This window comes from Ooceraea biroi, chromosome 7, assembly GCF_003672135.1.
Source record: "Ooceraea biroi isolate clonal line C1 chromosome 7, Obir_v5.4, whole genome shotgun sequence".
Taxonomy (NCBI): Eukaryota; Metazoa; Arthropoda; class Insecta; order Hymenoptera; family Formicidae; genus Ooceraea; species Ooceraea biroi.
The window spans coordinates 6877942-6903006 of NC_039512.1; the positions used below are offsets into that span (position 1 = coordinate 6877942).

The window sequence follows — 25065 nt, forward strand, 5'->3', positions numbered from 1 at the left end:
ATCACGGACGATGATTATACTTTGCGGTAGCTAAAAGTGGAGTATATTAATGCGTGTATTTTCATTAATTATATGGCAACTTCTCTGTCCTTTTCTTTCTTGAAATACTGTAGAATATTGCGATATTTAAGAAGTAAGATTGTGGCACCTTTTTTTTACATGATCCAGTACGTTAAGTTTTATGTGACACGTACTTGGTATTATATCAATGTGTCACGTGTAGGTCCACGTGTTCACAATCGTATATGTATATTTCATTCCTCCGTCGATAGAGAAAGTCTCGAAGCGCGCATGTGAAAACGTGTAGCTTTATAGTGCGAAATGTGGCTCGAGATAATAATGGTTTTCCCGCGGTGGGTACGACGACAGGCTCGGTCGTCAGTGATTTATTACTCCTTGCACTACTCATTACTCCGTTAGTAACATTCTTTCTACCAAATTTTTCCCACAATTTGTGTACCGCTCGAAAGAGAAAAATGTCATTTTTAAGATCCTACGGTTCGACAAAACTTTGTCCTAAATCCAACATTCCCACGAGCATCACAAATGTAGCTAATGTTATTTTCAATACTGTTATACTGAACAGTATTGAAATATTATTTATTATTAGATAATTTTTTTCAAGTTCTATTTCTCTCTCTCATTTTATACGAAGAAACCAATTTTCCTTCTACCCTAGTCGTAGCAAAAATATTCGTTGAAATAAATGAAATTACACTCGGAGTGAGTCATAGAGCCGTCGGCCGCAAGAGCGCAATCAAAATCGCTTTACTTCCAGCGACGTTGCAACAGCGACGCAAGCGAGGTGTCAAGCGGAATCCACGGCGGCCCGGAGCCGGCCGAGTTAAAAGGAGCGTACCGAACGGCAGAAAGAGCAAGCCGAGGGATACGAATGCACCCTGACGCCGACGGGCACCAGCAGGCACGGTGGCAAGCTGTCGTTATCTCTCGGCTGGACTTAGACGCGCGTGTTACGTGGCTCGCTGCGCGTCGAATGGCCGTCGGCCGGCCGCGCGCGAACGGCCGAGCAAAAATTGCGCCGGAGCAGCCGGTGGTCGCCTCGCCTCGCCTCCGTCTCGCCTCGTGAGGGCAAAAAGAGGAAGCGAGGACGCCGTTGCTGCCGCGCCGCTGATGTTGCCGCGACCAGCAACGGGCTTCCGACGTCGCTGCAGGCGAGGAACTCGGTAACAGTCCGCGCGCTGTCGATATCGCTGATGCATACTCAATGAGCGATGGATCGTCGCCCAGGGGACGAAGGGGGCGGGAGAACACGCCGACGGCCAGGGTGCGGGGCCAGAGGGGGCTGCTTGCGATCGGCGGGACAGGCAAGATTTTAGACGAAAAAGTGCAGCGCGAATCGAAGGCGATGCTGTTTAATATGTATGAGTGGCATCTAGGAGTGTAATATTATCTCTGTATAAATGGAAACGCTCCCATCAATTCGATCCGCGTCGGGGCTGCATCCTTGGATCGCGATGCAGCTCGATGATTTGAAGTCATCGCGCGGGGGACTTGCGGAAGGATGAGTCGCTAGAAGTTGCGACCTTCTTTTTGGATGGCTGAAACTGCGGATGTGACGTCGACCCTCGAGACATCGTTAACGTACGTTTCGGAGATTCATCAGAGTCGATATTAATTGCGTTATTAAATGTCTTCTTAATGACATATTTGAGAAATAACGCGGAAAACGAAAGCGACATTCCTCGGCGAAAATTTTTTCGGTTCTAATATTGTATATTTGTTGTCTCTTATTTTGCATAATAGGTCGTGAGTCGATCGCTTGGTGCTTCGAATCGATAATGTTTGCTTTATCAATATTGACTATCAATATTGCTCTATCAAGATGACACACACGTAGTGGCTAGTAGACTACATCGTTTGTCATAAATGCAACCTGATTAACGTTCGGGAAAAAATGTTTTCTACTTAGCAATGCAAATCGATATCGGCAAACTATTTTTGCATAATTCACCTGACACTCTATTCCATCCTCGATAAATCTTGAAATCTTAAATTATGTTATGTACGTTATAATAAAAATTTCTCTATTTTCTAACAATATCAGATTAATCTTTGTACCTATGTTACATATTAATATGTAATTTTTGTTATGACGGCTTAAAATAGAGTTTGAAATCATATCAACAAGTGTCACTCGGCTACAATTACATTATGTGATCTATGTTCGCTATTGTTGACCTCATTGTAACTCATCCTTCGTCTGATCGAAACGGGGGCTGGACAATTAAATACAATTACTGCGATGCGATAGTGATGATCGTGCGAGACTAATGATGCAATAGGAAGTTAATAGGATAATTCACGGTCCTGATATTTGTGACATGTCTTCATATAACTTAGGAGATATAATTAATTAGTAATTAGTAAACACATACTGCACGAAAGTTATAAAAATTATGATTACAAAGTTACACACACTTATAAGAATTTGATAGTAGCAGTACTTTTAATTTTATTGTTTACGATTTGATAAAATATTTCTTAAACATTCCAAAAATTTTCATCTAGCTGGAGAGCAAAATCATTGTTCTCAAAAATGAGAGTCACGTGACGGAATTAAGAATTGCAATACTAAAATGATGCGTTCTTTGGATTCTCGCAGCTTGACGCACGCAGGTGCATGCGAAATTGAAAGTTATATTACTGTGTCGTATCGCACAGGTTGAATCGAGTTATTGCCACGGCGAGTTGATCCCACAGTGAGCTATACAGTAGGACACCCCCGTCAACGCATTCTGAATGATCCAATCTGCCCGCACAATAAATAATCACGCGTATCGGTGCGGCCCGCGGCACCTGCGGCTGGTACCTGCGTCCGAAAGCCGTAACAAACTAATCCGTCATCGGTGCCTCATACCGGTGCATATTGCCCGAGGATTTTCAGAAAGTGTCAATCACGCGGGATATGACGAAGGGAAGGGTGCGCAATGAAGTTACCTCTCATCCAATCTTTTACGCTTTATGCGACCTGAATGAATAGATCAACGAATGTGCTATATCATAATATATATATTATAATTTATAATGACTCGAAAGTAGTAATAAACAAAGAAGAGAGAAATATGTGCAAAAAGAATAATATTAACTAAACTAATATTTTCTTGAGATGTGTACTGACAAATTATAAAGTCCCGGGTCACGTTGACAGTACGTACGCCTTATCAAGAACCGATAAGCTGAAAAATCTAACGAAACAGCAATCGCTCGTTAGCTGCTGGGATTACGAGAGACCCGAATCTTTTCTGCGACTGCTAAGTGCTAATGCACATTCCACATCTCGCCGATATGTCCAAAATCACAATGCAGACGCAGCTGGATAACATATGTCACGTATTTGGAGGAGGAGTCGGTTGGTTGGACACACGACGGATATCATAAGCGCCTACATTTCCAGCTATCGGCGGGTGAGGAGGGTGGAGGGAGGGGAGGTCAGGGAGAATAATAACAGCCGTGTAAATGCGTCACTAGGGCCCCGTTCGTTCGCATAATGCTATAATGCCTTTTTTTTCATTTCGCTCGCTCGCTCACTCCCACAATGCAACGCCGGTCCCTCCGCCCTCTCGCCTCCCTCGTCGCCATATCGGGGGCCCCTCGCTGCTTCGGCAGTTCCCACTTCCTGCCTGGCATCGGTGATGCGCAGTGCCACCTTAACAACGAAATTCCCCAGCATTGCAACGGTCCTCCTCGCTTTTGTTTCGTTCACGGTTGCTTCTTTTTTTATATGTACGATTGCAAGAACGATTGCAGGGAGCGGGAAAGATTAACGTCGAAATCCGACGATAATGTAAAAGGAGTTATAGATCTTATCAGGAGCGGCCCGCTTCGCGTGTTGTGTGAAATTCGCGCCTGGATTTCAGCTAAGCGCTCTTCATACTTGCACGAATAATATTTTTCAAAAAGGAACAATCTTGATCGCTCCTAATGCGATTCACACATGACTCCTGAACGATTCAAGTACCTATAGTCACTTGTATACGTGTTTGAGAAAAATGCAGCGCGCAAAGAGCAGACAGGTAACTTGCCACCCGACCTGCGCTTTCGCCGCCCTAAAATAATCGCCATGTCGACACGCGAGTTTTACTATTTCTCTGGCGTGATAATAGCATCGCGAACGCGATGTAGCTCACACAATGTTGCCCCACAATCGCCTCTGCCGTTTTGTCGGCCGCTCGCGACACAAAGCCGCGCGTGCTAGCTTTGTCCGGTGAAATCTTAATCGGAAGCGCGATTATCGCGATATCGTTATTATACGCTTCGCGCACTCGCGTCCGCTCCGCACGCTGCGCCGAACCGAGCCGCGCCGCGCCGCGCCGAGCCGCGGCCACGCCAGCACGAGGTCGCGCAAACAGACGAAAAGTGGTTGAAATCGAAACGCAATTCCGTAGTGGGCTCACGTGCCGCTCACAACGGTGACACCGTGACGAGCGGAATACGCGCCGCACGCGGAACGGCACAACACCGTCACCGTTCCTTTGTGCCATCGTCATTTGTTATTTTGTACATATTCATAACGGCGTTACATCACCACCGCGCGTACGCCGATGCATTCTCTCTTCCTCTCTCTCTCTCTCGCTCTCCCGGCGCTTTTTTACTCCCCGGTATTTTTCCCGGCTTTCCGTTTCCACGTCCGCGGATACCAATCAGTGGTTGTCATCCATCAACGTCCGTCGGTGATGCGTCTCGCGCGGATTTATTAGATCTTGAGGAATGACCAGGCAGAAATAGCGCTGCCGCGTCGCAATTAAAGTGCGATTAATGCGCCGCGAACAGATCGAGTCGGCGATTCTTTCGCTGACGGACATTTTTGAGCAGGTTCAATATGTGTTCGAGTCAATACCGAGTAGTCTGTTCCGTTTTTTGCGGAAAGTACGTCATGCAGGTATGGCATCACGTATAAAATGCTATACATAAATGTACAGTTCTATACTCATCAAACCTGCTAATAGTGGATTCTCTCAAGATGCTCGAATCTTCCAATTAGCGTTTTATACTTCATAATGTTTCGCTACAAAGAGCGAGAGGAGAGTTTTGATACTTAAATTATACAAGATACTATTAATCTTTCAAAATTAATTAATTTTTCTTTCGGAAAGCACGATATTGCACGAAAGCGCAAGCAATCCAATTATAATAGTTTTCCATAATTAAGTAATATTCTTTTTCTCGGAGAGGAAACGTAAATTTTCCTAACTTCCTTAATAAATTTTCATTATCGCCTAGGTTCTTGATCAATGCAATTCCCCTAAGCCAACAAAAAGATCCAAGTTCTTTCATATCGCACGCTGCGTAGCGTAAGCCTCGATTGATTTCAGTTATTCCTTCAAGACGGTGGAGTGCGACTTTGCGCGAGACCTTTCCGCAGGATCAGCGGCAATCTGTGGTCCTGCGTTACGTGAGAAATCGTCGGGCACCGTTATTGTATATCGCCGGCTGTCGTTCGCAAGACACAAAGACCCTATTCATCCTCATGCAATTGCACGCATAGGAACCGATCCCGGCTTCCATCATGCTGCGCATCGCTTCGCTCTATCCTCTCCGCCGATGAATACCTCCTTGCTCGCTCAACCTCGTTACCGCGTTACATTCGCGGTGGAAAACAACTCGCCGCACTTGAAGCGAGAAGCGTGTCTCTGTAAAATCGACGAGTCCTCGATGGAAATCGACAAACGGTCATTAGGGCCGCGAAAGTGCTGATATCTGCCTGCCACGACGCGGAAACGTCGGTCGATCGCAGTTTGAGTGCAGGCAATTGTTCATTCGACGTGATTACATTGGTAATAATTATCAATCTTCCCGTTGTGTCAAGATTAATAGGGCGATAGTATTTTTATGATACGAGCTATTAGCTTTATGGGGTCATTAAAATTAATTAGCGCTCGTTTATTCCCTACGCTAATTGAGATGCAGTGATTTACAGGCGGTTTCTCAACTGAAATTACAACGCTCGCTGGTCAAAGCCGAAAAACTCCGGACTCTGCTTTTTCATAAATACGTATATTTAACATAATCAAAAAACTTGATTGAATACGTAAATTAGCACGTTAGCAATTAATAATTCTCTTATACCATAATAATATAATTGCATAGACATTACATTGACAAAAAGTATTGGTAATTACAAGTATACATTTAAAACTCGTTTCTTGATAAGAGCAATGCAGGTAACCGAAAACATGATTGATGCAAGTAGATTTCAACGACTGTTTCGAAGAGTAACACAAACCGTACATATTTTCCTCGGCACAGTAACGCATTTAGGGTCAGCTTCAAACTGCAGGTCGCTTTGCAATTTTCCCGATGGGTCTGGCACGGGGCCCGACGGACATTCCCATGTCTGTTCTCGCGAGTTTCCACGAGCCGGAATGAGTCCTCGTTTGTAGGTGGGTACCTTCGTCACGGTGAGCGGTTCGCAGCATGGTTTACCGGACAATCGTGGTGGACGCGCTCGAGGACGATGAGCGGAGACAGGACAAGAAAGAGAAAGAGGAAAAGAGAGAGCGAGAGAGAGAGAGAGAGAGAGAGAGAGAGAGAGAGAGGCTGGGGAAACGAAGGAGAGAAGAGAGACAACCGATGAAAAGGAAGGGAAAGAAAGAGAGAAGAAGACAGACAGAGGGAGAGAAGGGACCTTCTTCTTGGTAGTGGCCGCGGAGGAAGAGAACGAGGGACTACCGTATATACTGGGACGCGAGAGGGGCGAGGAGAATGTCGTGCTGTGCTCATCGAGGTGTAGATCCTCGTCCCCTGGGTCGTTCCTACGCCGTGGTCAGCGTCCCACTAAGCCACGGTCACGTTTACGTTGTCGCTTCAACCGCGTCTAAAACCGTTGTTGTATGTGGCAACGTTAATCTTACTCGATCTTACGCGATCATCGGGGTTTGTGCCGTTCTTCCGGTGCGCGACCGGTTTCCCGCCGTTACGCGGCAAGATGCGTCGGTAGAATATTAGCGGATATCGTCTGATGTACCGCTCCGCGACACAGGTAGATACGGCAGATTCGTAGACGTGCGGAGACTGCGAAGATTGCGGATTAGACGTAATGAAAAATACATCCGAATCTCGCGCCACGTGCGCGAATGTAAAGTGCGGATACCGTTAATCTTCCTTGCAGACGGGGTGAGAGATTCACATTCGGCAGTATTACGAATTCCCCAACTTATCTTTCTTTCGTATTTGCATGACAAGTACGCTATTATGCTGAAAGTTCCATCCCGTTCACGCTCGCGTTTCAGCGAAACTTGGCACTCGGCTTGCTCCTTCCATTAACGCAACAATGAGGCGACTTTCGACGGCGAGGCGGGACAATGCGACTATCTCGATCTATCTCTCGGAACACAACAACTAGAGTGGCTCCTACGCGAAGCACCTACGGTATCCCTGAATACGTAGTCCTCACCGCGCGATAAAATCATTGCGCCGCGCCAAGAGTCTCGCTCCGGCGAGCGCCTCGCGCTTCGAATCGCACCTGGCGCGAGTTAGCAGGTTGCCGAGCGGTTGCGGAGTCGATCGGTACTGTGTAACATCGCGTGAGAATTAATACATGAAGGATCACTCTAATCGGAAAAAACGGGAAAAATATCTTTATAAAAAATGGAAAATAAAAAAATCGCATATAAATCTCCAATTCCTAATCCATCATCATGATCCGTCTTAATCAGCAGAAGATCGATAGTAAAAACAACATTCCATACGTAACTTGAAAAGAAATTAAGAGCACCATCGATAGGTACTACACGTCTTTGGATATTGAAGTATCATCATGCTAATGCATTCACATCTAGATAATTTTAACACTTTAATATGTTCTTGCATTACAAAGGGTTTTTAAATCTCAACCGCTTATATCGCACATCATGTTGCCTCCGCATTTAACTCGTCATCATGTACGTTCTTATCTGTTTCGCATCTGATCTCTGCAGCTGCCCCTACATCTCTTCCATCTCCTCGCTGATGCTTACCAGCTCGTATTTTCGCGATCGCGATCGCGGAAGAGGAAACGCGAGCGTTCCGCCAAGCGAGTCGACATCTCAATCTCTCTCTCGCCTCTTTTTTCCTTTTTTTTCTTTTTCGCGAGCGTGTTCATGGATACGTGTGTCCGCTGCTCGAAAGTCACCGGAGCAATCCTTTACGCGTGTACTTTATGGTTTAGGTCGGGTCGTTCGCCACCGAGCGCCTGTACATGGCGCACGCAATGTTGCCGTCAGATTTCCGTAAAAGTCTAGAAATGCTCTCGCGCGCGGTCCAGCGGAGCGCGAAGCCAGGCTCCTCCCGGTCACCTAAAAGGACTTTAGCTTCCACGAAAGCGAACGCAGTTCGATGCACAGGCGGATCGCGCAAAAGGCGAGTCTTTTACGTCTTCATCTGTGCATGTGCAGCTAGGAAAGTAGGAACGCGAGTTAGCGCGAATGAACAGGTGTAAGATACGCCGCGAGGAAACGGCGGAACTAATGTTACCGCGAAACGTTTAATGCACGCACATTTATTCGCACCCATTCATTATCCATTGTATACCGGTCATCCAAGCAGTCTTTCTTCTCTTTGTGGAATTGGACAGGAGCACGCTTAAATATACGTGATAGATACGCAGGCGCCGTACGAAGTAAATGACTTCAGCGATATTTCTATCGTGCATAATGTCTTATAAAACTTCGAAACACAATGACTTTTCAAACGGAAAACCATTGTGTTAGGAGAATGGAAAATATACATTTCATAGCAATTACGAGCACATCGGGAAACTCAGCAGGAATCTAAGACAATTATTACGTTCACAAACAATAACGAGAATTATCGGACTTTACACCTATCTAGCAGGAAAAATTTCGCGCCACCGCAACCGGACACGAGATCGTCAAAGAATATCGAGTCGCGTATTAGTAGATTCACGTGCCACCAATAAAAATTCCGCAATAATCGATCCTCGCAAGCGGATGTGGCGCGTTCAAAGCTAAATCACTCTAAATCACACTTGAAAAAAGTACGAGAGAAAGAAAGAGGGAAACGTGAAGAAAAAAGGACAGAGAGAGAGAGCTCATCGCTATCAAAGGAGTTTGTGGCATTTCGCAAGCCGGAAGAGCAAGTCGCCATCGGCCCCGGAGATTTATCTGCAATCGCGAATCGCGTCGAACCGTCCTGCGCTTCTGATGCACGGCCGCGTATGCAAATGCCGCGTGCAAAAAGCGTGCAGCAACAGCAGCAGCAGCAGAAGCAGCAGCAGCAGCGGCAGACCAGCAGACCGACTCGTGTTTACAGCAGTAAGTACGTTACAATAAAACGGACGGAAACTCGGCGAGAGCGAGTGACATCGCGCCGTGCTACCGCGCGGCCGCAGGATGATGAAGTAGATTCCCTTCTGGCGAGGATGGTGCGTTATATCACGCGCGTACACCGCGGCAGCGCGCATCGATGCGCCTGTACGCGCACCGGTGCGCCGCGCGTAAGTCGTAATATGACGCACCAGGAGATAAAGTCTTATCTCGTCCGCGCGGGATCCGCGTGGGATCCGCGATCTCACCGCCGGGAAATCCCGGCGATCATTAGCATACGCGCCGCTACGTGGAAGAGAAACGTTTCCATTTGATCGCGATGATCGCGGTATACTAACCCGCTTCGCGCGCGGCCCGATCGCCCGATCGACGGACGCGGTCGGCCGGAAGTTGCCGCGCGCTGCTGGCACGGAATTTACATTTTAAAGTGTCGGCGGAACGTTACGGGAGGATTTACGTTTCTAGGAATCAATGCGGAGGCGCATTACGCGCGCCTAGATCTAGATTTCACGTTTTGCGCGCTGAATGACTGAAGCGGACAGCGCGGCGGTGGACGGAGCGTGTCTGAAGACGAAGCGGAGTGCGCGGAGTCAAGTTAGAATTCGGAGAGATGCGGCACGATGACACAGGCCGTAAATGATGATGGAGCAGAGATTCGTATGCAACGCGTTGCGGTTTCACGTGTTACGGGCTTACGGTTAGATGATGGAACGGTACATTGTGTTGAGCGCGTGTGTACCGCTGCACTTTCCAGGCGCATACCCCCGGTAACGGCTGGAAACACTCGCGTTCGACACAGCTTTCAGTGGTGTTCTTTCTTATATAAACTCGTCCTGGGTTTTTAGCGTTAACGCTTTGACAGATGCGACAGCGCACAGCCAGATAGGTGGCAAGAAAAACGCGTCACGATGCGTCGCGTCCGTCGTAAGCGCGCTTCCGCATTCGCATATAGCGTGCGATCGTTTCTTACGAAACTGAAGCAAGGATAACGGAAGATTTATAGTCCTCACTTTTGTCGATCTCGCGCGGAACACGCGGTCCAATGAAATCCCATCTTCCGTTGATTAACGAGTCGCTGTCCCGGATTATGACTGTACTACCGTAAGATCTGATCTTGTCACGTCGAGCGTTCCGAGACAGAGCACGCAGCGTCGTACGCTAGCATGCACAAATTCCCATCGAGCGGACGCACATGCACGCATCATACACAAGCTGCGAGGAGCAGGACCCGTAAGCCGCAGCCGCATTATCCGAAGTACTCTTCGGCGCATAGCGGGCACATGCAATTTTCGAGCGGGTTCTGCCAGCTGGATGTTGGGGAAAGAAAAAGAGACGACACGGCGATGAGCGCGGTGGAAGATGCGCGAGGAAGAGGCGGCCGGGGAGGAGATGGGAGGGAGGAGTGTAATTTTACCCCGGTTGCCGGTAATTTCACGCTTTTACTCGGGCAAGTTAGCAAGGCGCAGCTCGTTCTCGTGGAAAATGTCGTACCCGTTCACAAGTTCTCCTCCGCCGTCCTCGCTTTAAAGGCCTGCTAGCTCACGAAAACGTAGACGGTACCGGCAGATAGTTACGGGACATGGGCTCCTCGCTCGCGAGATTTTATCGCCCTAGAAATCTTTCGGTGGGTATGTACACGTACACACTCGCGTGTATATGTGTGGACGTGCGTGCGTGCGGGAGCGCGGGCGGGCGAACTTATCGTCGGTCTAGATTCGCGATTGTTCATTTATTAACGCGCGTCTGAGATTTATCGTGAACACGAGCTCTTCTGAGAATTAAGCAATCCCATCTTTAACGTTGGTGAGAGGGATGCAAGCACAAAACGGGCGTTATCAGAAATCTAGCTGTTGTTATCACGGTGGTAAGCTCGTAAGAACGTATTCGTAAGTTGCGTGCCTTCGTCTTGATTATTACAATTTTTCTATTTCGTTTGCGTTATGAACAAAGGTTAAAAAGTGTAATAATGGGAAACGGCAAATCTTTCCAAGATATGAGATAATCGATATAAGTTGATATTAAAGATGAGAGTGTCGATCAACGAAAAGAACGTATCTAAATATTACATCTTGCACTTGCTAATATAATCCGCATACTCATTGCGGATTATTACGCGAGATCATTATACGGGAACCGCTGTAATCATCTCATTCCAAATTCCGCCCTCTCTCCCCGGTTAAGGATTTCTCCGTATAATAGCATCGTGAGTATGATTAAAACTGGTTTCGTTGCTTATGCATACATAAATCTCGCATCTTGCACGAAAGAGGAAGCATACTGTCATGAAGTCGCGTCAATCATAGAGCTGATTTGTATCATTTACTCGCGCGTTACGCATATGATCATTGCTGCAAACGGCAATACGTGTCGTTCGAATTTGCTATTATCGTTATTACGCTGCTAGCACTATCTTCTCAAGTTAAAGTCCATAGATAGGCATTAATGTTTAAAAAAAACATCGCATAGGAAATGTTTTACGGAGAAATTTCTAATAAACAATATTTTCAATAAATCTTTGAAACTTATATATATAAGTACACTTTCGTGAATACCGCTAGCGGTATTTTAATTTTAAAACTATTACATTAATGAGATATTGATATTTGATTGATATCGATCGAATAATCGAATAATAAAACATGTCCATGTTAATCGGTATTCGTTAAAATAAAATATTTTTAACGCAGGCATGTACTAACGCGGGTGGACATGTGCTCACGCGAAAGAAGAGGACTTCAGAATCAGCATTTGCTGTTCTGTCTTCAGAGGCTCGACTTGAAGAAGTGATCGTTCACAAGGAGCACCAAGCGATCGTTGATAAACGCGTAGATGCGCTCCGAGGAGTAGGCGTAATAAATTGTTTGCTGATTCTATTGAGCCTACACGACGGTAACAATGGCAGAAGCAAGAGAGAAAGATAAAGAAAGGACCAGCGAATGAATAATCGCTCAAGAGGTGCCGGACGAGCTGTCGTTGTCTTCCTTCGATTAACCTACGTAGTGAATTTAAATTTTCGATATGTTGGGCGCAGGACATCCTTCTCTTGACATCCTTCTCTTAACATCCTAACGTTTTAAATTGAAGTCACATTGTGTTTCGCGCACGGAATTGTACGATCAAGCACCGATTTGAACAGCTTTGCATGATTATATGCGCTTTTGAAGCAAACGAGAATCGCTATACTAGCTGTTACGTCAATCGGCCACAAATAAAAATTGTACAACGCACATCTCGTAGGGTTAATCTATCCTGCCGCATAACTGGTTACCCGAAGTACTTTCACCGATCAGCACATTTCAATTTTCCTTCGTGCAACTTCATTCCGTACGTCGATAACGTTCTATAATGGCAGTTACATACTCCGTGAATAATTTCCAATAATCTGCTACATCAGCGCCCGTTGCAATCGCAAGATTGTGAAAGAAAAACTGCATTTCTTATATTTGTTAGGCAGAACGCGAATATGTTCGGATTTCAACACATCGAGTCTTTTTACTTCATCTATATCGATTCTTATATGGAGCGGCGGCTAGTTGTTTCCTTGATTTAGTTTTTGTTTGTCTTTTTCTTAATGTTATAGCTGATCTTTGACGATGCCGACACACGTGTGCACCTGTGGGTTTTAAAAGCGTGAATTTATCGCAATAACAAATTTATCCTTCCTAGTTTGCTTTACCGAAAATGTTTCCTAAGTCTCAGTCTCCAACGCATTTTAAATCGTAACTTATAAAGCTGTATTCTAAAAATTTCAACAATGTAATCTTAAGAAAATATCTCTTTACTTGTATTGGATATTAAAATCCAACAGAAAGTAAAAAGCTGATATTAAATTACTACTAAATTATTATGCGAATTTAACGTCATTTTATATAATCGTAATATAAGAATACTCTGATGTAACAATTCTTAATATGTAATAAGAATGTCAGCTAGAGCAAAAGAGAATAACAATGCATCTGAAAAACTTTTTCTTCACACGACAAACAATAATATCAATCATTTTCATGGTTGAAATTACGAGACTAACGATCTCATTAATTTCACAAATGCGTCGAGCGAATAAATAACAATCAAGCTAATAATTCTCGCACGAGGAAATCCCGGCCTGGAAAATTGTTTTTTTCCGCGAAGACCGATTAAGTACCGCGACGGTGTCGTGTCTTTTTTCATCATCCGCGAATACCTCCAGGCCACTCGCCATGTTCTTTGCCCCACTGATGAATCATTAGCGAGCGTGTCCTCATCAAAAGAACCGCGCCGAGAAAGAGAAAGATGTCGCATCCGTATTTGAATATGGTGGTGTTTCCAGCAGTTGGACACATCGACGGAATCATCTCTGTATCTCCGGTATATCTCTCGTGCTGTTCGTCTCACGTCGGACCATTGTCTTGCGTTTTCGCGGCAAGGTGAGATGGTTGCGTAAGAACGCACGGAGAACGCAGGGAGGCGGAGATGATATCGCGATCATCGCGATTCTACTTAGGTATGACTAAGACAACCACACGTCCTGCTTTTAGGTGATACGTTCATCACCCATCTAATCTTCAAAGCGTAATATCTTTTTGACGTTATGCGACCTACAATCCTGTCGGACATTGACATATAATTGGATATTGACAAATCTTTGCGCAAAATTAATTTTTAATGTTCAGCATGTGAGTTGATATTCTTCAACTTCAAGCCATTGTTTCTATAGCGCACTAATGCTCTGATTTTAAAAAAATTTTTAAGATTGTCTTAATTATAACATTTACTGGAGTATTCGCAGATTTGTTTCAATAGTTCGCGGTCAATTGGAGCACAAACTGATTTTTCGGCGAACATGAGAACTCGATTTATGGATGTCCCATACAAATGTCGTACGTAAATCACTGGCGAGCGAGCGACACGGGGGAAAAGTGGGACGCGTCGTGTGGATGTGCGAGCTTTCGAGACGACGACAGGCGAGAGTCGATTTACAGTCGCACTGACATTTCGCCCCTGTAAAAGTCCGATTGTTCCGGGATGCTCGGTCGACGCGCAAATATTCCAATTTATTTAATAAATCTCCTGCTATCGAATCGCGACGAACGTGGTAGTTGTAACAGATCAACAGAAGAGCGATTTATTCCAATCTTATTTACACAGATAGAATACTGTCATGATTATGATATAGATCAGATTTATCAAAAATACAAAATGCATGTCTATTCACAAGAGAGATTATCAAAAGATCGACAGCTTAGCCGCGGAGAGATTAATGATGACAGGGCAGAATGAGTTAGCTGTTCATACGAGTATTCACTTATCTTGAAAAGCTAACAATCTTCCGGCTCTCGCTTCTTGTGAGATTACAAACGCTTGCATTACCTGCAACAAAGAAAATACAATCTTTAGTTATTATGCACGCTTGTGTTAAAACTTACGCTTATCATATTACTTAAGCTTTCTCGTAAAGATCACATAACGCGAGCTCGGTTTATTTCATTTAGAATGGGGAGCGTAGCGCGGAGATCGCGATAGTAGGCCGGTACAGTTAAGGCTTAATCGGAAAATTGGCCCGTTTAAAGCGCCGCGCATGGTGCGTGAGTGCGTTTTAATTACCGCTTCATCTAGGGAACATCCCGGTGCTTATTAGATGCGCACGTAAAGGCACGATTTTCGCACAAGACAATGCATTACGTGACCTTAGGAAGCTCGATGTTGTTTTCCCGGCGCCTTTCAGGCGCACGCTCATTAATCTCGATCGGTGAGTCAGCCTTCATGGAGAACTTTCATCGAGGCGTGGGCCTTCCTAGGATCTACCAAGTGCTCTATACTTCAACGTGCGTGCGATATTTCGCCAGCTCGCAGACCTAACGATCATCAATGCCGTACAAGGCAACGTTGTAGCGAGTGTTTTCAGTCATAATTTGCAGCATCATTGGCATCATCACTTAATTAATTAAGCAAAGAACAATGGAGCCAATATTTCGCCGTTCGCGATACCTCGTGAATTCATTCCGTATGGATTTATTCCGTCGGTTGCGACAGATCGATGGAAGGTTAAGGGCTGTTGGGGGAGATTCGTGTACATCGCTCAGGAATCTTCATTAATCAGAGGCCAGTTAATCAGAGGGGGTCAATTATGGAACGCGCGTGGGTCGCGATACGGGGCCCTCCAGGCGCGGCATGCGACGATCGTCGTGAGGGGAAAGCCGTTACAAGGTGGTGGTTGGGAAACGGTTAATAGGACAAATTACGCTAATAAAAGGTAACAACGCCAGCCGTTTTCACGGTAGAATAACAATGCAGGCCTCGCAGGTCTATTTGAATATTTCCCTAATGCCGGACCGGTGGGCCGGCACGGCGGACATGCGCGCGCTTTTTCGTACGCATCAATGCCCGTAGGCCCGTTCGTCGTCTGTCGTCCGGAAGGGTAGGTCCTCGGAACTATTTCGAAACGCAGTCAGTCTCCCGAAAGAGGCATGTCGGCATTAAATTCGTTCTGCCGTCCTGATCAGCCGTCCGATTCCATGTGACTCGCGCAGAATTTATCGCCTCTCCTCGATGCATTTTTACCGGCCGCCGTGTATACGCGCCGCCGTCAGCGCGTTTTCTACCCTTTCCTGTGTGGTAGTTATAACGTTACGGTTGTTTGGTTTTTATTTTCAGATATATGACTTCTCCTAGCTTTACCATGTATCTTTCACGGATGCATTGTACTATATTTACAAAATCGCATAACTCTAATCTTGTTTTATGTGACGTTATAACATTTAGAGTAACGTTACATGACAGAAAACATTGTCAAATATCCAAAACGAAGGGAAAGATAATATATTTGCAATAAACGAAAAAAGATGTTCTCTCGTCGCGCGAGCGCCATGCTCTTTTATCATGGAGGGAGGTCGTTCCTGTTCCGGTATTGGATAAAGATCGATCGTTGACGAGCGATGGTCGAGGGGGGATTCCCCAAATGCGGGACTGCGTTAAAAGCCCGCTTAATTTTACCGTGACACGGGAGTATCGGGTGCCGGCCAATCGGAGCGTGGAGCGATGACGCGCTGGAAAAAAAGAGGACATGACCAATGGAGCCGTACGATCGTCGAGGGGCTACCAGTCGATAGGTCGTGGCTCTCATGCTTTTTAACACTCGAGAGCCGGCGATGGAACAACAAAAATGGCCCATAAACCACGCGTGTGAATCGCGGGAGCGTCGAAACATGTTTCATTTACGCACTTTCTTATGCGTTTGCTTGTGTGAACGCTCGACTGAGTATACACGCTGAGTATACACAACGATTTTTCCTCTTTTAATCCGTAAAATGGATTGCTGATGCTTTCGGTGATGATACACGTAAACTTTTCGTTCGTTTCTCTCGTTATAAATTCCTGCTGCGCGATTTCTAATAGAAATAGAAAATTCCTTTTTAATAGAGAACTTCGCGGCAACTATGATTGCTCACTGCCGCATTATTAATAGCGCGATGATGCAACCGAGTCCGAGACAGTATGCACGCCAGTAAATGAAGCCATTATTGCAATGAATGAATTTCGAAATTCAGCCGATAGCATAGTAAGCGGCTTCTCGCGCGCGTTTTGGCCGCGTCGCGCGCGAGTTAATTGCTCGAGATTGCTGCCGATCTCAATGTATCCTTAAACGCGTAATTCTCGTAGCGGCGGGTGTGTGCATCTCGCGGCTCGTTAATTCCGATGCTACGCGCGGCGAATGCGAACGCGAGCGGCTCGTTTCTAAGATACGTTTCACGAGCAGCGCGCCCGTTTACGTTTTACGTTCTCTGAAGCCTGCCTGTTACGACGATCAGGTGTTCTCGCGTTTCTCCCCCCGCAGCAATTACATGTACATATATATGAATTATTGTGACGGACATTACGATCGCATCAGACCGTACATTTAAATAACGTGTGGCGCGCCTGGAGACTCCACTACCACTTAAATAATAACCGGGTGGTTTATATCAAAGGCAACACGGAGCTGAACGTGCGTATGGCTTACTTCATCGTGCGTGCATCGAAATTTTTGCCGCGCTATATCTATATTCACTCCTTCGTGTTTCGAACTAGGAAACCGTTTCCTGTTTCCTTGAAATTTTTCAAAAGAATACAGACAAGGATAAAGAGGAAAGAGATCCAGTTACGAGCTACGACACTCGGTCTAACGACGGCACCGAGAAGGAACTAATTCTCTGCCGATGTGAACGCGGCGCGCACGCTGAGAACGCTCGCGGGTTAAATACGCAATTTCCAAGCTCGCGGTCGTTAATTCCGTGCTGCGGATACGGAGAAGGGAGCGAGGCTCGTTTCAGGCCACTTTTCACGAGCCGCGCCCGCTCGTCCGTCGTCCACGAGCATGCCTGCGCTACTATAACGGCGATCAGGTGTCTTCCTCCTCCGGTGCTTACGAGCAGCAACACGCGGGGCGGTACCGCGCGCAAGTTCGAGCGCGATGTGTCCGCGAGGACGAGCAGAACCATAAAGTTGCCCCCAAGTTGTAGCTTCGCGGATAACCCGGCAACTGGGCAGTAAAAACGCCCCGGATTTCCATGTTGCAGCTGTGGAAACGAGCGGAACGTAAAATCGCGGCGCGGTGCGGCACGGAAAGTCGCGCGCGTACTCGCATCGCATCGGGCGCATAAAACGCTGCAGGCTCTATTTCCACGATATCCCGGCGGTGTTTCCTTTTGCTTCTCACCTCGCGCCTCGTTTCGGCGTGGAATGCCTATTATCCCTCTCGTTTCAACTCGCGGAGGACTGCCCTAATGCGAGAGCAACTCCGTCGTCTGGTACGGCGGTGTGTGTTTCTCCACGTGGTAATCAAAAAATTAACGGTCGTTAGCGAAGAATTTCATCTGCACTTATGGCTCGGAGGGAACATTACAACGTGTAGAAATTCTCGAACTTGCGATATTTTTGCAACGTTCTACGTGTTACGTTCATTATCATTTGAATCGCGATATGATTCATTCATTCATGATAATGAATAGAACAGTGCGATAATATGTGCTCCATCATTCAAAATCGTTTTCTCGATGTATTTCTCGTAGTCACCGTACTTATTAATTACTTCTGTACCGAGCGGAACGATCGATACCTACTAAACCGAGCGTAATGCTTATCAGCATAATGATCAGTGCAGCGAACGGTCGTTAGCAACCTATTTCAGTCCTTAATCATTTCCATTGACACGTGGAGGTAATCGCGGGTATCGCTACACGTCGCGGCAGCAAAACATAAAGCTGAAATTATACGCTTGTCATCGGCGCCGCCGTTTAGGAAATACAATACGGGAGAGCCGCGATAAATTCGTCTTACGACACTTCTGGAAGTATCAGGAGCGCGTAAAAATGCGTCCGCGGCAAGCGGCGGAACCGTTCATTACGCCTCGCGGTTTCGCGCCGATTGCGGAGCGAGTTCTTTACTCGCACTCGCGATCCTTGCCCTTTTCTTTTGCTTCTCACCTCGCCTTCCTTACACGTTTATCGAAGCGCGCCTATTTTCTTTCCCGCGCTTTTTTGCCCGCGTCATACGCACGTTTTGCCGCCTGATGATGAATGCACGCGGTAAAGCCGGAGAGCATTTATTACACCTAAACGATCATTCGAATAAATTGCGCAATTGAATTTTTTTCACATTCCCACTATTGAATATTCCTTTTCATCTGTCCGCTTCTGCTTAGTCCTCTGTTCCTTCAGCGCTGTTTCAAATCGCGATTGTCTTCGATCTTTAGCAGTCTCGCAATCGCAAAACCACTAGAGACACGAATAAATTACTTTACACCGTACATTCCTCAACAACACTTTCGCATTTCGTTCTGTTTACCGATAGCTTAATCTCCACGTAAGGGACAGCGCTGCCCCAGAAAGATAGACTCTCGGAGCCGTAGAAAACCAGTTTTTTTGCAAGTATGTATATGCTACGACGGCGCGATATCAATGAACGCAGCGAGTATGCAGACCGCATGCGGGTGCACGCGGCCACCGCGAGATACGCGAACGTCGGTAGATAGATTTTAATCGACAGATCGTAACGAGGCGGCCTCATTAGCAGCCGGTTGCCCTTACGACTTTGATGATTATCCGTGGGCAACCGGTCGGTGCATACATCGCGCCAGATCTGCCATGCCGTAGACGATACGGAAGAGGAATATTTTTTTTCGCGGCGCGGCAGCCGAGCGAGCGAGCGAGCGAACGGTGTTCCATTGCGCTCGTCAACGTGAGAATTTCGCAGTCGTTAACAGCGCGATCGTTAACCGGTGGGGATTTTTAATCTAGAAGGGCGGCGGACTTATACAGCGGCGCAACGACTCGCGCGCCGATAACGGCACCGAAAGGTTCTCGTTTCAGAGGATCTCGCTATTACGATCTGCAAACATTGGCAGCTCGTTAATCCTTAAGTTATGAACTGCGAAGGACCGCCGCCGGGATGACACCCGTCGCGATTTGTTCCGGCTCGTGGTAAATTTATGAGTTGCGTAATTATCACCTTAATGGAATTCCGTGCGGCGCGCTTTCGCGCGTGCTCGCCGCCCGATGCCGGACACGGATGGAAAATTGCCACGTTACGTAGAAATCATTATTATCGTGTATTTTATTTTCCGGTCAATCAGCATCCTAAATTCAACACGCAACGTGTAATGAAGATTACGTTTCGCTGATTGTGAGTCAAATCGAAATTTGAAATACCATTTACGCAGGGTAACATAAATCTTGAATGTAATATCCTCCGCGGAGCAGGTAATCTAATCATAAACATATCGCGCGATAAAGCCTAACGAGTTCGAGCAAGTCGCGAAAGGAAGGGAAGCGGCCTGTTGCGTTGATGTCTGTGTCTCGCCAGCAAGAGCAAGGCAACCAGTCAGAAAAAAAGTAGCCTGGCTGTCGCTCTATCGCAGAGAATCGTGCCGAGTAATTTTCCTAAACTCTTGCGTGTGTACACACGTAACAGCGCCGTGTTATTTCAAAGATGTAATTTTGGATGGCGTTTAAAATTTCATATCGTTCGTGTTTTATAATTCGTGGAGGAGATAAGAGACAGAGTCGATATCTTAATTAATCGCTGTGTCTTTGAACTTGCGCGTGCTCCTGTACTAAATTATACAAGATTATTTTGATTTCGTCGGAGGATTAAACGCACTTGGCCCACTGAAAGTTCCGCCATGGCGATGACTCGGTAACGCCGTTGCGCTACGTAGGCCTCGACATGAAAGTAAGATAGCGATCCGACAACTTTAATTAACTTTGACATTGCCGCTGTAATTACGGGCGTCATTAAAAGCGTGGGCATTGTAATTGAGTTAAGAAAAGCGATTTGCACCGCAAAACAACGGGCAAGAGTCCTATACCGTCTTGATTTTCTGAGCCCGCTCGGCTTCGTTTCCGCTTTGCATTTTTTAGAGAAAATTCGGTTTCAAGTCTCTTATTGCTCTGCAATTATAAAATTTACTTATTTAGATAAATGCGTATAATCTGTACAGTGATTTTACAGAACAATATATCATAATAATGTATTGCAAAATATCGCTTTCCACGACCTTTAGCGTATCAAATGTTCATCTCTTCATACTTTCGCTCGCATGCAATCGTCCTTTATTTATGTTCCTTTTATTGGGCACTTTTTATTTATGCCCGCTTGCCGCCCACCACAAACGCACTCACGGGCATACATCGCCGGGAATCGTGCACGTCCACCGGCGTAGGAAACGCGCATCCTTCAATGCAACACCGCATCTTGATTTGCCCTCACGCTCTTGTGCCCCCTCGTCGCCGTCGGAGCACTTTCAGCGTTACTCCGACAATCTGCCTCCGATCTCGCGGGGTCAAGAGGATTATTTTATGAATATGCATAGGCCCGCGCTACTCATACATATACATGCGCGAGTAATTCATAATGGTCCACTCCCCCTCCCAACGTCCGACGCGTCTGCATTAATATCTAGTTTACTCTCGCGTTTCGTCCAGGCGTTCTTCCCGGTATGGTGGCGCGTGAGGGGGATGAGAGGGCCACGTTTTAAGTGGCTTGTCGACACTGTATGACAGAAACACGGGTACTGCGGGGCCGATGTAACGTCGTTTTCGGTGTAACGTCGCTTATGAATAGTTATCGCACGCGAAACGAAGACGGATCAAAGCTGGCCGCGCGGATACGTGTGGTCATAATGCGGCACGTCTTTTCTCATATGTGTGTGCGTGTGTCCGTATGCATAAAAGTCGATATACCACCGTTAGTTTATACATTAGTTGATATAGGGCGGGATCTCTTTCAGATCTCACGATCTAACAGGAAATCACTTTTGACGATCAATATCGCTTTTATTATAATGAGTGAAGAGTGATAAGTGAAGAGAAACAGGTTTCGTCGGAAACATGAATTTCTGCACGAAATAATCAACGTCAAAATGCCAGTTTAATATCTCTTTCGTTGGAATATTAATCCCATTATGCATATGGAATTAATTTATCCAACTTTCCAATGATGCAATATACTTACATTCCGAAGACTACGTTTTTCGCGGTCAGTTACGTTACTGTATCAGGAGAAATTATACAAGCGACGTAAGCGATTGCTGAAATGAAGGTAAACGGCCCTTTTGCTCGACGCACTTGGACAGATCTGTTTTAATATCATTCTAAGAATTTAATGTCTACTTGAAAGCTTTTCTTGTTCTCTCTAAATCGTAACGCCAGCCGTAACGTCGAGAGCAACGGAAGATTTAGTTAACCGTGACTCGAGTTAATCGGGAGACTAAGCCCTCGTACGCGCAATTAGCCGAGGCGCGAGCTTCTCGGTGCTTAAGCAATCTGATATTAATTCCAGTGGGCAACTACGCTATCATCGACGAAGTATCCATTCCTCTGTAATATCCTGCTGCCTTCCTGGGGTAGTAAACCCGCTGTAATCTCGTCCCCCCTCTTTCTCTTTCTCTTTCTCTCTACAATTCGAGCTTGGCGGATTAGCCGCGGTGCGACCGCCATCCCGTAATTTCTCGGATCCGGAGTCCGTAATCGCGCGCGTTCCGCGGGGCGCGCTTCGCGCCCCCGGAAAAATCGGCGAACGGTAGCGGCGAGTCTCCCCCCGTATTTAGCCGGCGGCGGTATCGCGGACGCCCTGGTCGTCGTTCATTACGACGATCAGGAGGATCTGCGCTTTCCGCATCGCACGTACGCGCCCCCGTTAAGTATACACCGCGCGCGCGTACGAACGCGCATCCGCGCGCCGCGCGTACAAACGAGTTCTCTTCTCTATCCATCCGCCGGGGTAAAATAAATAAATGGCGTTGCGGCGCGCGATGTGGTCCTCCGCGGGCCCTCTCCTTCCCTCCCCCTCTGCCTTTTTCCGTGCAGCCCCTGCTCCCTGCTTTCCTCTCGTGTGTACCGCGCGCATACCGGGTGTTCACATCCGTGAAAACAGGCTTCGTAAATATGCACGTTTTATGCATCAATACCGTGCCCGCGCGCTCCTTCTCCTACCTGCCCCCTTTTTTGCTCTCGCCTCGTCCTGCTCTCCCGCCTCGTGTGCGCCCGTCCGGCGCGGCGCGGCGCGGCGTGGCGTGGTGCGGCGCGGCCGGAGGGTGGAGCGGGACCATGTATAATTCAAGAGGCGTACGTAATTCTTAACGATAATAGAATCGATAGTCGGTAGTTCGATTTCATGCAAATGCCGACGGAACGTTCCTTGTCGCGCTTTTTGACCGGATTCTTAGGATGGACAACCTCGTCGCCTTGATACCATTAAATTGCCACCTTTGTCTTAGAGCGATTTTAATTAATTATATTCACATTCGCTGCATACATTATCTGATATAGTTCCGGCACAATCGTTTATGTTATGTTAAGATATTTAATAAATACAGATGAGAGGTAATAGCACAAAACCGTTACACACCATGGTCCATGTTCACCTTTCCTTTCGATGGAAGTATGTATGCAGCGAAAAGATACTTTTTATCAGACGATTTCTACTCATCAATGTTCCGTGGAAAATTAAAAAGATCATTTCAGACCGGTTACGCAAGGGAAAACGATAGATGCGTTGTGTTGATCAAAGTTGTTTAACTACATAGGATATTGTCATAATAAAATATATGCACACGAAATTTAGTGATCAAAGTATAAAATTAACATAATAATAAAATGGTATCACTTGTTTCTAAAAATTATTAATAATATATTTTATTATCATTCGATAAATAAAAGCACAGTAGTAACGTATTCGATTATGTTCAATTACATTAGAACGTAAATTTACAAGTGGTACTACATTTAATGTCTCAAGAATATTTTTGATAATCATTCATTTTTAATTGCGTTTTTAAAGCAGGAGGAAAGGGCTAAAAACTATCTTTCTATCATATGCAGCTTACATCACTTTTACGCAGCGGACCGTTTCACTTTATTTTTCCGAAATCAAGTCGTTTAAGATGCATGATTTTAAATGTACTAGATAACATTTCGACGCAAGTCTATAATTTCGGAAACGTGATACATTGCAAAGACGGAAACATGTCATTTTTCATAGATCTAACCGCATTGATGTAAAAACGTTTCGCGTTCTTGCAAAATTCAAGCGTCTTATTAGGAAGATCGTATCAATCTGAAGTGTGGCATAATTATTGTAATGCGCATAAAACGTAACGCCGTTCCAAGTGACGATGTTTTAACGTGTGTTTAAGTCTAATTTATGAACCAAATCTCTGCGATAAGTCTGTGATTATCAGAACACTGCTTAACGAGCGTTGTGCGAATACACGTCTCATATGCAATGCATGCTTCATATACATATCGTACTTTGCCGCATATCTAGATTGTATTTACGTCTACGAAAAGGCATGTTAGCTCAAAGTACAAACAAAAATGCATACATATTGTACATCATATGCGATTATAATCTTCCGTACAGAAAGCACATTGCTCATCGCGTGAAATTTGGTGCATCGTGCCATTTTTTACCGATTTGAATTGCCATTGTTTAGCTGTGTAACTGATACAACTGATGCAGATGTGACGCACCTCGTGCAGTTCGATCCGTGCGATCATTACCCGCAGCACTAACAGGCGTCGTTTCGTGCGTGCGCAGCCGGACACGCAACTGGTATTTTCACGGGAATTAACAAGAACTAAAAGTGCGGGCATCAGCCCGACACCATCGATGAGAGACTGATAACCGCAGTAGCTAAACATTCACCACGACACTGCTCGGTGTCCACGCCTCATTCACTCTTAATTCGCGTGAAATTTGGTGCACGTTCAATACGAGATTGATGGATTTGCCTGACAACGACAAAATAGGTGTCATGTTCCGGTTGACGAAAATATAATGAGAACATGATAAAAATACTTGTTATAATAAATAGAGGTTTAAGTGAAAGCAAACGGTTATTGAATCAGGTCACCTTGTATGTGAAACCGTAATCGTTTTTGGCAGGTTTGATAGAAACCTTGTGCAAGTAAGATTTTTCTGGTTAAGCTTCTAAAAGCCATCCGGTCGTAATTTAAATTCCTTTCTTCATTCCGCCTGGAAAACGAAGAAGACGAGGGAGATGAAACTTTGAGACGTCAGTTCATGGATCACTACGAAGCCGGGCTGCGAGTGCGAAGTTTCATTCTCTCGCAGGGAGAGAGGAAATAATTTTCAGCGCATCCTTAAGAGAGGGGGCATTTGTCCTCCCACCCGCCGACGGGCCCTTAATGGGTTTTTAGTCGGGGCCGTAAAACGCATTAAAACTCGTACCGATGACGAAGGAGGAGGTCCCTCCTTGCCAAAAATCAGACTGTGCATCAAGACTCTCCCTCCGTAAATTTGC

General features: G+C 45.9%; 1 protein-coding gene and 1 long non-coding RNA gene across 5 annotated transcripts in view; both read right to left on the reverse strand.

Moving 5' to 3' along the window:
* LOC105282100 (homeotic protein distal-less) overlaps positions 1 to 25065 on the reverse strand; it is a 79480-nt gene that overhangs the window by 11788 nt on the left and 42627 nt on the right. The window lies entirely within an intron of this gene.
* LOC113562260 overlaps positions 8156 to 25065 on the reverse strand; it is a 39933-nt gene continuing 23023 nt past the window's right edge. Inside the window, exon 2 of the long non-coding RNA XR_003406776.1 lies at positions 8156 to 14633. This is a non-coding gene — a long non-coding RNA (uncharacterized LOC113562260). The remainder of the gene's footprint in view (positions 14634 to 25065) is intronic.